Raw genomic sequence first — 12500 nt, forward strand, 5'->3', positions numbered from 1 at the left:
CTGCTTCCTAAAGGAGATCCGTATTCTTTGAGGGTGCGGGACAGACCCCTGTCAGCAGGAAGTGTGGCCTAGGCAGTTACACATGCTTGCTATCTTACAGTTGTTCTATACAATGCTTTGTCCATGCAAGGGCTGAATTAGCACCACTTGTTCGGGATTGCTGTTGAGAAATGCCGTAAATAAACTTCAAATTGGCTGGGCATGTTGGCTCACACCTGTGATCCCAGCACTTTGAGAGGCGGGAGAATCACTGAGTCCAGGAGTTCAAGACCAGCCTGGACAACGGGGCAAAACCCTGTCTCTACAAAAATTTAAAAATTAGTGGGGCATTGTGGTGTATGCCTGTGGTCCTAGCTACTCAAGATGGTGAGGTGGGAGGATCACCCGAGCCCGGGAGGTCAAGGCTGCAGTGAACCTTGACTGCGCCACTGGACTCCAGCCTGGGTGACAGAGCAAGACCCTGTCTCAAAACAAACAACCCACTTCAACTTAAGGCATGTTCGCATTTTGATTTCTAATCTTAGCCAACTCCAAAAGCTGTGATATTTGAGAGATGTTTTTAATAATGGACAGTGCCTGCTGGAACCGAGTGACAGTGAACAAGATGAATACTTACTATCTATGGCCTTGACCTGCTTGTGCAGTGGCTGGGTGACTGTGGCCTGGTGTCCTGGGGTGGCCATGAGGGCCACAGCAGGAACCTGGACTAGAGGATGGGGCTTCAACTCCTGCCATCACCACCTGAAGGACACCCAATGGGACACAGTCCTCTCCTCTGTCCAGAGAGCGGGTGACATGGAGGATGCTAAGCCCCCTCTGCTTTCAGAAGGTTTAAAGAGGTAATAGACATCCTTCTACCTCTTCCCTTCTTAGGAAGGACTGAGTGAACAAGAAAGGCAAGATATAAATCCTGCCGCTGCCCACTGTACATCAGGCCCAGCGTCACCCCAGGGTGTGCCTTGATGGGTCTTGGTGGCGGGCCAGGGCTGGTGTCCCAGAGGCGTCCAGTCGACAGCTCGGCACTCTCCAGTGGTTAGGATGGGAGAGGCAGTGCCTGGCCCACACTAGGGGCCACCTTCTGTGGGACCAGCACACACAGGACCAGGCGCCCAGGAGCTGCCAGAAGACCACAGGGGAGGTGGGCATAGCAAAGAACTGATGTCCGGACACCTCTTGGCTTCCATGTAAGACTCTGAGATGAGAGAGGGCTGCTCCTCCAGGTTTTGGAATCTCAGTGTTTTAAAAAATAAAGATATGTCACAATGGGGTTCTAAAAATTGGGGAACCTTTTAAACACTTACATACACTTCAACAATTAAGAACTTTTGCTGTGCAATAAAGTGCAGCATCTGTAGGCCCCAGGTGCCTGGGAGAGGCGAGATGTCAGAATCCCACCGTGGGCCGGGGGGTCCTTTCTGGCACCTTGCTGGTGTGTGCTGAAGCTACACAGTGCATATTTCCACATGCCTCCTGTGCAAACCGTTCGTATGTGTATCACATGACCCTGAGTCCCTTGGCACATCTGGCTGTAGAGGCTGCAAGCCCCGTGCAAAGACCGGTGTTTGCAGATAGACTGGGACCTGGGCATATGCTTACTCCTGTGGTCCCAATTTCTCCTCTGCTCTACCTGGCAAGGTTTTGGTAAGGATCAAGGATGACTTGTGCACAGTGTCTAACACATGGCAGGCACTCCATAAATGGTCCTTCCTGTGGAGAGTCACTGAGGGTGAACTTCCGCTGGGTTCTGTGGGACCCTGCTCGAGTCCTGAGCTTAGGAAAGCGGGTGTTGATTATTGCTTGTGAGCCATGGAGCAGCACCTGAGCTTCGGCGGGCACGTGCCAGGGGTGGGCTCCCGTGTAGGTGCCTGTATCTGCTGCCAAGTCCTGGTTTGTGACACGAAAGTGACATGTGTTTGCATGTGGCAAGGCTGACTTCCTCCGCACAGAAATGGATGAATAAGCCCCCCCGTTCTTACACTGGACTGTCAGCGCATCCCAGATGAACGCTTTAGTGGATGCCTTCAGCAGAGCCTTTCATGAGTTCAGATCTTTGCATACGTGGGCTTTTTGGTGGGGAAGTCTGCAGAGCTATTGTTAGAAATGAGACTTTTTTAAGAAAGAAGATTGCGGAGAGGTCCAGTCCTTTCTTTGCACTTCGCCTGCTGTCTCCTGGGGATTCTGCCCCCGGTGCTGCAGAGAAAGGCCTTGGGCTGTGCATTTGGAGACAGATGCGGATGTGTAGGGTGGGAGGAGCTGCCTGTCACTGGCTGGCAGGTATCACGTGGCGTGGCGGAGCCTGCAATGTCAGCGTCCCCTCAATTCCCAGCATGGCCGGGCCCTGCTCTTGCTGCTCTGGGGCTGGCGCGGGGGAGGGGCAGCTTTCTCCTGTCTGCAGCCTGTTCCTGTTGCCCTCCAGCCCGGTAGGATGCCTTCCTTGGCGGGGGTATCCTCTCCAGGTCTCATATCCTCCTACTAAGGGACCAGTGGACCCCTTAGTTCCAGCCCCCACCCAGCCTGTCCAAGTGCCTACCTTCTATATCTGCAGCCCGTACTGTGCCCACTCTGGGGCTGACTGGGCTTCTCGGGCACAAGCTCAGGGTCCCGGCTGCCCGAAGCTTCAGGGATTTCCTCCATCGAGACATGCTCCCATGAGTGGGTGTTTGGTGACGCTTGCCACAGCCCAGCCTTTCCTGGCTGGAGGTTAACCTATTGGCTCCCCCACACCCCAGTCATTAACAGGAATATCCATTTCAAAGGTGATGTAAGGGATACAGGCTTTACAGGCTGGGGAGCAGAGGAAAGGTAGGGTCATGACCTGTCTGACCTGGAAGCTTCTGTCTGATTTGCATTGCCCCAAAATTGATGGGGACAATGAGGTAATCACCGGGAATTGCACGCCCCCGCTGAAAACTGAGCCAGCCTCTTTGCATGTCACGACATAGGCACCGTCCCCTGGGCGTCTGGTTCCCATCAGTGTCCCCCAGCCCCGGAGGCTGCCGGGACACCCTCACATTTAACCTTCCCCGCGTGAGGCTGGCTGGGGCCGCCAGGCAGAGGGCTAATGAACCTGTGCTCAGAGGAGGGGCTGCCCGCCAGAGGCTGGGAGGGACTTTGCAAAGGGACTCAATGATCTGTTTACAGTGATCTGAGAAACACCAGATTTTTCTGAACCAGACCCTATTAGTCAACCCCGAGTGGGAAGGGGAAGGCAGGCCAGGCCCCATCCATCCAGGCCCTTTTGCCTGCTGCTTTCAACTCCTATAAAGACACAATTACCTTGGGAGGCTGTGGCGGTTCAGTTGATTAGCACGGTGAATTAAAAGAATGAGTCACAAATGACATGTCCAGCGCTTCCATACTGGTTCTTTGTATTCCCATGTGCCTCACCCTGTTGTAAGAAGGTCAAAAATTAGAGAGAGAGAACAATTTTCAAGCGGCTAGCACTTAGGAGCAGAATTAACAATCACTCTGTATGTAATTGCCAGTTAATAGTAAATTGCCTTCTAGACTGTAAAATGCAATATAAACTGGTGGGCACCTAAAATTAAATTAATGAGATATTTGCTGCATTTAAAAGTGAATAGTGCAAATTAATAACTGAGTGCAATGCTTGTTTTAATATTTGTCTAATAGTATACCATTTGCTTGTTTAATAATAATTAAAATAGTCCCAGAATGTCCTACCTGAGAAACTCGCAGGATACACAAATTGAGCAGTTTCGCATTTATAATTCCACCCATAGAAACGCATCAAATGGTTAAGAGTAATAAAAGAAATTATTTTTTAATTAGAATATAGGCATTACAGTGTTATTTGATTAAGACAGATTGGAACTTGTATGCATCTAATTGAAATTATGTTACTGAGGAAACTACTTTCATAGACAATGTTTTCAAGTGTGAAGCATCATGGCACAAATGCGTGTGTTACCGTTTTCTAACAGTGCCCATTTGGCAGAATGGTTTCCTATTAAACAAAAGCGCTGAGGCCAGTTAGGAGAGGTGGCTTGACTTCCAGCATCGTTCACGGGACACTGGGCACGTGGCTGGGTCGGGCGTTCTTACTCTTGGTTTCTTGCACCCGGATGGTTGATTGACCCACCCTCGTTTTAGAGATTTCTTTTGCTCAATTAAAGAAATTATCACAAATTACTGGGAGTCAACATGTTGTCTGTGACAGACTGAACCCAGTTACTAAACAAGATACTGGCAGTCGATAGCAACCACACCCGAAGTGGACACAGGGAGCTCTTGACGGCGCAATACCTGGACCGCTCCCAGCCCCGGGATGCAGTTACTAGATGGAAACATAAAAGTGATTATTTTCTGCACAAGGATGTTCATTCAGCTTCAGGCTTATGAAATCGTTACTCAACCAGTAATTGCTAACAGTTTCTGCTCTTTCTGATACAGTATTTATGGTTTACTTTCCTTCTTTTTTTTTAAGTCATAACGTGCCATAACCTGCAGTGCGTCAAGGGGCGACGCTGTGTCCTCCAGGGCTGTCCTGGCCCTGGGTGAGGGTTTCCCCCGTGTCTCCTGGCGGGTGTCCACAATTTAGTCCCACTTCACTCCCCTCGTGAAAGCACTCATGGTTCTTAAGTGTGTTAAAGATCTTTTGTGTGCATTGAGAGGCGGTCCCGTCAGCACCGCGGAGTCGATTGTGCCCTTCGACCACGCCAGCCCCAGCTTGCTGTCTCCGAGGCCGGTGCTCCTCAAACAAGTTACTTGGATGCACAGAGCAAATGACGCTTAATTGCCGCCCACAAATCATACTATTTTTACTCTGCTCAACTCAATGCTAATGCCTTCCTTCCATGTAAACCACATGCTTTCCTCATGGGTCCTGGAGTTTGGGGAATCTTTGGCTCAATTCTATCGGTGACTCTCATCATCCCGTGGTGTGGCCAGGGGCCCCCTGTGGCTGACTGTTCGTTCCTGTCTGCAGTGGGCCCTCCTGCAGCCACACTGGCTGTCCTGCTTCAACCCTACCAGTCAGTGGTGTCCAAGGACATCTGTGTCCCCCCATGATCCCAGTGATCCCCCCAAGAATAGACACCCTCCAGGCACCTTTGCTTTTCTATCAAGTTGGTTCTATCAGAGAATAGCTTGGGTCTGTGTGTTCGGCTCAGGCTGACTCTCGACCTGCCCAGAATCGGGATAATCACAAGATACTGCATGACTCGAACAACACAACTTCTCCTCACACCACTTTAGTTTTTGTCCTTTGTTTAAATATGGACGGCAAAGGGTTACTTTTTTTTCATATCAACTGGGGTGGCGTGCATCTGTGCCTCAGCCCCTTCCCCTGGGAGTGAGGCCCACTGCCATCACTGGGGTCATTTCAAGGGTCCTCAGGGCCCCTTAGGCAGAGCCACAAAGGAAGGGAGGGAGGGCAGGCTCCCACCGCTTACCTCCCCACTGCTATGGCATAGCATCAACCCAAACCGTGATCAATTAATCTGCCAGCATGCTAAGTGGGTGCTGGGGTGAGATTCGATAACACGGCCCTTTGAAGAGTGGGGCCGGGAGGGCTTCCAGGGTCACTGCTGTCTCCTCTCTTTCCCGTCTCGAAGGAGGCCAGGAGAATGAGACACACCGTTTGTGCTATTGCACAAGTAGACTATTTGTCCTAATCAGTGACACCCATTTACTAGAATTGCTTAAAATGAACTATGCCTCATACAGAAATCGCACATTTAGAGAGTTCCATTCATCATCTGAAAATTGAGGGCCAGTAAACTTTTCTGTTCCTCTAGTGGGATCATAGGCATGCATCAAAATGTTAAAAATGATTGGTGAGAGGGAGCTGTCACCCATTTATCAAGGAAAAGAACATTATTTGCTAATTTCCCAACCAGGCTGGTGACAGGGTGCTTCGTCTTTAGACCCACGGTGACCAGCATGGCCTTTTTGTTATTAGTACAAGTCAAGCGCTTTTGGGCTGTTGCTAACAAGACACATTTGTCTGTCATCCGAGGGGGCTTTGGTCGTTTTCCAAGTGACTGTGACCAAGTCTGTACCCTGCACCCCGATTGGCTGCTCTCATCGGGGCCATGCTAACACAGGAGGAGAAAGGAGCTGATAAATCACAAAGTTTCCATGTCAAGGTGAAGGTATTGACTCTTCAGCACCAAACCTGACAAAATGTAGCAGAGAGGAGATGGCCATTCATCTTCCCCAAAGGACAAAAGGGTCATCCGGGTTTCACTTGGTAATTGTTGGGTTGAGGACGGCAGAGGCGGGCCCGGCCCTCTTCCTGTTAAGCTCCCTGAGTAGGTGGGTCCTCTGGTCCCGCTCCTCACCCGCCTTGCAGTGGTCCTTCTCGGGGCTGCAGGGAGGAGAGTTGGGGGTAGAGTGGGATCACGCTCCGGACTTTTGAGTTTCCGATTGAGAAGGACGTGCTTCTGAAAGCAGCTTGGAGTGGCTCCAGGAGATGGTGTGGGACTGTGGGAGAAGAGAGCAGCCGACCATTTAGAACAAAATAAGTGTGATCACCTGAAGTGCAGAATAAAGCGGGGATAATAAGATGTAAAATTAAATATCACAGATCACTCCAGCCACAACTCCCACAGGTTAAACTCTGAAGACCAGGGGAGACATCAGCACAAACGTGTCGGTAGGGGACCTGAAACAGAAGTGTGTGGTTCTTTCAGCACCAAAGAGGAGGTGAAATAGATCACTCTGTTGTCCTGGAAGAACAGGAACAAGAACCAAACACTGCCTCTGTTTCTCTTTCTGGCTTATAAGTTACCAGTGCCTCAAGCTCCCTCCCACCAAATGTACGCGGCTGGACCTCGGGCCCAATGCTAACAGCCCATGGCTGGAATCGATAGACTATGTTTCGCTCCGGCGTGTGCCTGGCCAGCTGGGTCAGTGACAGTGCTGGAGCCTGGCTGCTCGTGGTTTCATGTGAGGCTGTTTTTGGAGGGTCCTGGGACCTGTCTGTGCACGTTGGTTCTAGGCTGAGGCTTGGATTACAGAAGCCTAGCCTGAGAAAAAGTGCTTTTACAAAACCATCATTTCAATCAGTTGGGCCTTTTTAATTTGTTGTAGAAAATGCAAAATGAGGCTGGGCGTGGTGGCTCATGCCTGTAATCCCAGCACTTTGGGAGGCTGAGGTGGGTGGATCACCTGAGGTCAGGAGTTCAAGACCAGCCTGACCAACATGGTAAAACCCTGTCTGTACTAAAAATACAAAAAAAATTAGCCAGGTGTCATGATGCATGCCTATAGTCCCAACTACTCGGGAGGCTAAGACAGGTGAATCTCTTGAACCCAGGAGGCAGAGGCTGCAGTGAGCTGAGATTGTGCCACCACACTCCAGCCTGGGCAAGATAGAGTGAGACTCCATCTCCAAAAAAAAAAAAAGCAAAATGAACAAAACGTAACTTTTGTCTTTTAGAGTGGTTTTAAAATAAAGCCACAACAACAAATAGAAGGCTATCTGTCAGCGATGTGGACTGTTTGCTACACTAAAAGGCAAAATCGAAGTTTTCAAATGCTTTTCATGAGCACATGGAGCGACTTGACTTCACAAGGAACCTGAGTGCGTGCGGAGGGCACACTCTCGAAGGGTCATTACGGAGCGTGTGAAATTTTAAATAGAGAAGCTCCCGTTGAGATAGGAGGCCGTGGCAGATTTTGGTCAGCATTGGTGCAAATCACCTTTGGAGGAAAGTTTCTTAGAGGTACTGTGTGGCCGGGGTCATTCTTTTCTTCCTCGCCTTTCTGGATGCCACCCTCTCCCTACACTCTTGAGATAGCCCTTTCTGTGTCTTCCCAGATAGAAAGCTTACAGCCTGGCACAGTGAGCCCCAGAGCCTCTGAGGCCTGGACCCGTCCTCTAGGCATCTGAGGAAGCCTAAAGTCAGGAAATCCAGGGGGTCGGATTGGGGAGGGTGGATTCTGCCAGGTTTTTCTCCATCTTCTTACCTCCTTGTCTTCTCTAAAGGAGGCCCTTGGCTGGGAATCTCCCCGCTGGCCCTTCTTGTCTCAGCCCCAGGCACCCAGGCTGGGGCCAGTGAGATGCTTGTTGATGGCCATCCCTTCTCGCCCTAGTTGGGAAGACCCACTTGGTGTTTTTCCTCAGGAGCATGCTCACACTGCAGAAACATCCCATGCAAGCTTTAGGCCTGTGGGCACTGAGCTTCCCAACAGGTACCAACCTGAGGGCGGCAGCTCCTCCAGGGCTCTTACGATGGAAGAGCCTTCAGGACAGGTGGCATCGAGACTGCTTTACCACATGCTTGGCATCAGGCCATGGCCTGTCCCCAACTAAAGACTGTAAACAGGCCATAGGCTGGGGTGGTGATTGTTTCAGAAGTCCACTGAGTCTTAATACCCTGTAAGGGAGAGAAACGTGTCACTGGCAGACACCACGGAGGGTATTGGGCTGCAGCTTCACATGCCCCCTGCCCAGGGAAGCTGGCATTTGCTATGTACAACCCCAAGGACTGGGTTCCAGGCCATGCCCTGGCTTTGCTGTGGCACCATGATAGTGAACACCTGCTACGTGCCCAAGCCCCGTGTTCACCAGGGGACTGCTCCCCTTCCTCACCACCCCAGATTCCACCAACATCGGTGATTTGCCTTTCTTGTGTATTTGCAAAATGCCAGCTGGCAGGAATGATCTGTAGGACGAGCGTAGTGTGAGCACGGTGTCTTATGTGAAGGTGTGGCGTGCTGTGGAAGCTCACCATCAGCATGGTTTGGAATCTGCCCCTGGCTCCCAGTGTTCGCCCACCTGGACACAGCAGGTGATACTGAGAGGCGGGGAAGCTATCAGTTCTCATAGGCACTCATGGTGGGGGTATCAGGTGGGGTGACATACCTGCCCACCCGGCAGTGGGAAGTGACAGTCTCCATCCTGGCAGCCTGGGGCCTGGTATCTGGACGGCAGCTGGCATGTGTCTGGTGCAGAAGCCACATTTACCATCACACTGAGTCGAGGTCTTGTGGGAATGAAGTGGGACATGGAAAAGTTAATAAAATAGTCAAAATGAAGAAGGCGCTCCATCTGACGACAAGAGGAGCAGACGAGGTGCTGGTGGATTTGAGAGGAGGGGCACCCTGGGGAGGTGGTGGGGAGGTGGCCATGGAGGCTGTACCCCTGGAGGCTGAGCAGCAGGGGTTGAGGATTTCCAGGTTAAGGAGCGCCAGCTGGCATGCGGCTGTGAGGGGGAAGGCCCGGGTTGGGTTGGGGGCTGCCGTGGCAAGGAGGAGGTCAGATGAGGACATGATGGCCTTCTGGTCCCAGTACACCTTGGCATTTGGGAACCCCTATGTGGAAACAGGACGGTTTTATAGGAGACACATAATCTAGCATGCTGTGTTCAAGGGCTGTGCTTTTGGGGATTCCAGTGTTTACATTAATCTTGGTGATGTCTTTAAAGCCTCTCTGCCTTAGAACATTCCTTTTCTTCTTTATGCAGCCTGAAAAACCGGGAGTTAAAAATGCCTCCATGGAGATTGAAAAGGGTAATAATGTTGGGAAACTGAGTTACGCTCCCTGAATGGGAATAGATTCCCCACACCAGGCCCTTCCCACAGCTGGGCTCTGCCTTGTTCACACCTGTGCAGAGCCCTGTGCTTTTACACAGGCACTGGACACAGCTTTATTCTAAACAGCACTCCGGCCCGGGAAGGTATTTCCTTAGTATAGATGGAGCTGGCACATATATTCTAATTCAGATGAGAAACGTTACTTTCACTAAAAACACTGTATTTTGTTCACGTATAATTCACATAGAATTCACCCAAAGTATACAATTAAGTGGCTTTTCGTACATTCACAAAGTTTGTGCAGCCATCAGTCTAATTCAACAATGTTTTCATCACACGAAAAGGAACTGTGTGTCCACTAGCTGTTGCCCCATTCCTCCTTCTCTTCGGGATCGTCCATCTCTGGATCTGTCCTGGTCCCCAGAAGTGAGAGCCATAGAGAAGTGAGAGTGTGGAGGGTGGCCCGTGCCTTGGTTTTCCTTTCCTGCCCTCCCCTAGCTCCTGGCAACCATGAATCGACCTCCTTTCCCTATGGATCTGCTTGTTCCAGATGTTTCCTATAAACGGGGTCACACATCATATATAGTTCTTTGTGTCTGGCTTCTTTCACTTTGCGTGTTTTCCAGGCTTATCCCTGTTATAATGGGTATCAAGGTTTCGCTCCTGTACATGGCTGAGTACTATTCCATTGTATGGATATACCACATTTTGTTTATCCATTCACTCATTGATGAAAATTTGGATATTATGGAAAACACTGCCAGGAACATTTGTGAATACATTGTTTTTTGTGAACATACGAGAAACATGACATTCGCTTTGGCTTTTCAAAATTGAAAATGCGATACCTTCTATGTTGGCCAGATGTCTCCAAGGGGCCTGCGTTACTCATCACCTTGAACACCTACTGTGCGCGTCACACTGAGTAGGGCAGCCATGTGGCAGAGGGTGACCTGTTGGGTGGCCTTCCTCCTATGGGGAGGGCAGATGCCTGAACAAGCGCATGGGGTGGCTGGGAACGTCCCCACGGGAGTGTGGCCCACACCAGAGCACAGGACGGGGCTGCCTCTGTCCTCAACCCTGGCAGGGACACCCCTGGCCTCGGGAGGGGCTTGGACTTTGCAAGCTCCTTTTTCTGTTTACCTCTGTGTGCAGATTTTCCGCTGGTTTAAAGTGTGCAAATCCATTGCTCAGAGGGTTCTCCACAGAGCGTTAGATTTCCTGTTTGGTTCTTAAGACCTCCCTCCTCCCTGCAAAAAGTCTCTGGGAGGCGTGGCAGCAGAGGGACACTTGATGTTCCTTTTCTAAAGAAAAGGATGCAGCATCCAATCGCACACATCTTTTTATCATGTTGAGGGTGGCTTTTACTGGCTGGTGTCTCTTGTTTCCAGGCATTTCTCCACTTAGGTTAAAACGTTAGAACAGTCTTCTTGGGGAGCTTGAGGGTTACAGGATGGCTGGGGCCCACTTCCCGACCTCAGAGCCTCCGCCTTGGGAAGTGCCTGTCTCCCTCAGTCCCGTCCCCAGAGGCGAAAGCCACGGAGAAGTGAGGAGGCCACGTGCCTTAGTTTTCCGAGCTGCAGGGCTGGGCTGGGTAGAGGTAGTTTCCACATGACTATAAAAGCCATCATCCAATGTATTCTTTGAGGTATGTAAACAGAATTGTTTGAATGCAATCCAATAGTTGTCAGCAAGGGTATTATTTTGGTACAAGGAAGATGAGCTGTCCCCTTTTCTGTGCCTGGTGTCACATCACAATGCTGCCATCCGCTGCCAGGCAGTGGTGAATGGAAGCTGGTCCCTGTGCACGAGGCCCGGTTGGGCTGTCTGTGTGAATTCCAGAACAATATTCCCGATACGAAGGAGGCGGCTCTAATTCCAATTAGAAGTCAAGTGTTTTTCTCAACCTTAGAAGACTTTTCGACAGAAATACCCTGCAGTGAGCGGGTTGGGGGAATGCTGGAGTCACTAGTGTGAAACCCAGGCTGACCCTAGGCAGGTCTGAGCCATCCCCCGCTGGCATCAGGGAGCCCCATGGACGGGAGCGGCCAGGATGCTAAAAAAGCCACTGTCATTTCTGTGAGGGCAAACACAGGGTTTGCCTCTGAGTGTGGGAGGAGGGTGACCTGGCGTCTTCCTGCCCGTCCGTTGGCCAGGCTAGGGAGCCAGGCCGGCCCCCGCGGGCAGCGCCCCTGGTGAGCGACGTGGAGGCTGCAAGGCCTTTGTGCTTCCCGTGCACACCACAATGCCTGGCTCACCCTGCCCAGTGCTGTGATTGAAATTCATTGCCAAATTTATTGAGAAATTAATGAGAAAAGCTGCAAAGTATTGACTTTGAGAGGAAAACACAACTCATCTTGAATGAGGAGGAAAATGCAGCAATAATTTAGCCACTATTGATCTGGCCCTGTCCATGTATTGATCTTCATTTTACAATATTAATTTGCACCTGCAATCGGCTGCAGAGGGAACCGATTTCATTCCATGGCCGCGTTAATGTGCAAAGCATTAGGTGCTCTTAAGAAGCGGGGTATTACACGTCGTATCAGGAAGGCAGATTTTTTTTTTCTATTTTTGCTTGTTACTGAAATAGACTAAAAATTAATTTTTTTGTCGGACAAAATATGAAAGCAAAAACCCATCTAAAATGTAGCCCTCCTCTCAGCTGCCCTGGCCGCTTTTCATCCACGTGAGGAGCCGTCAGCCGCCTGAAACTCCAGCTACCTCTCATCATCATGCCCGGATCAGTTCAAAGTTCATGAAATTTCTATGAGCATTGATCTCGCCCCATTGATTTTTTTTTGCAGCAGATCTTTGAAATTTTAATTTCCCGAGCATCTGAATTTCTTATAGATGAAATGCACTTGGAGGAGACAGTTGATGATAAAGTGAAGAACTTAGCATCATTTTAAAGCCTAAAAAAGGGAGAAAAAGCAGGCATTTGCAGACTTTGTGTAATGTTTTCGAGGTGGAATGATGAAGGCACTCTGGTGGGG

The 12500-nt window shown here is 50.3% G+C and overlaps 1 protein-coding gene across 4 annotated transcripts in view; it reads left to right on the forward strand.

Moving 5' to 3' along the window:
* The window catches only part of EBF3 (EBF transcription factor 3), a 125851-nt gene that overhangs the window by 96379 nt on the left and 16972 nt on the right, over positions 1 to 12500 (forward strand). The window lies entirely within an intron of this gene.

The sequence above is a fragment of the Hylobates moloch genome, unplaced genomic scaffold, assembly GCF_009828535.3.
Source record: "Hylobates moloch isolate HMO894 unplaced genomic scaffold, HMol_V3 SCAFFOLD_3, whole genome shotgun sequence".
Taxonomy (NCBI): domain Eukaryota; kingdom Metazoa; phylum Chordata; class Mammalia; order Primates; family Hylobatidae; genus Hylobates; species Hylobates moloch.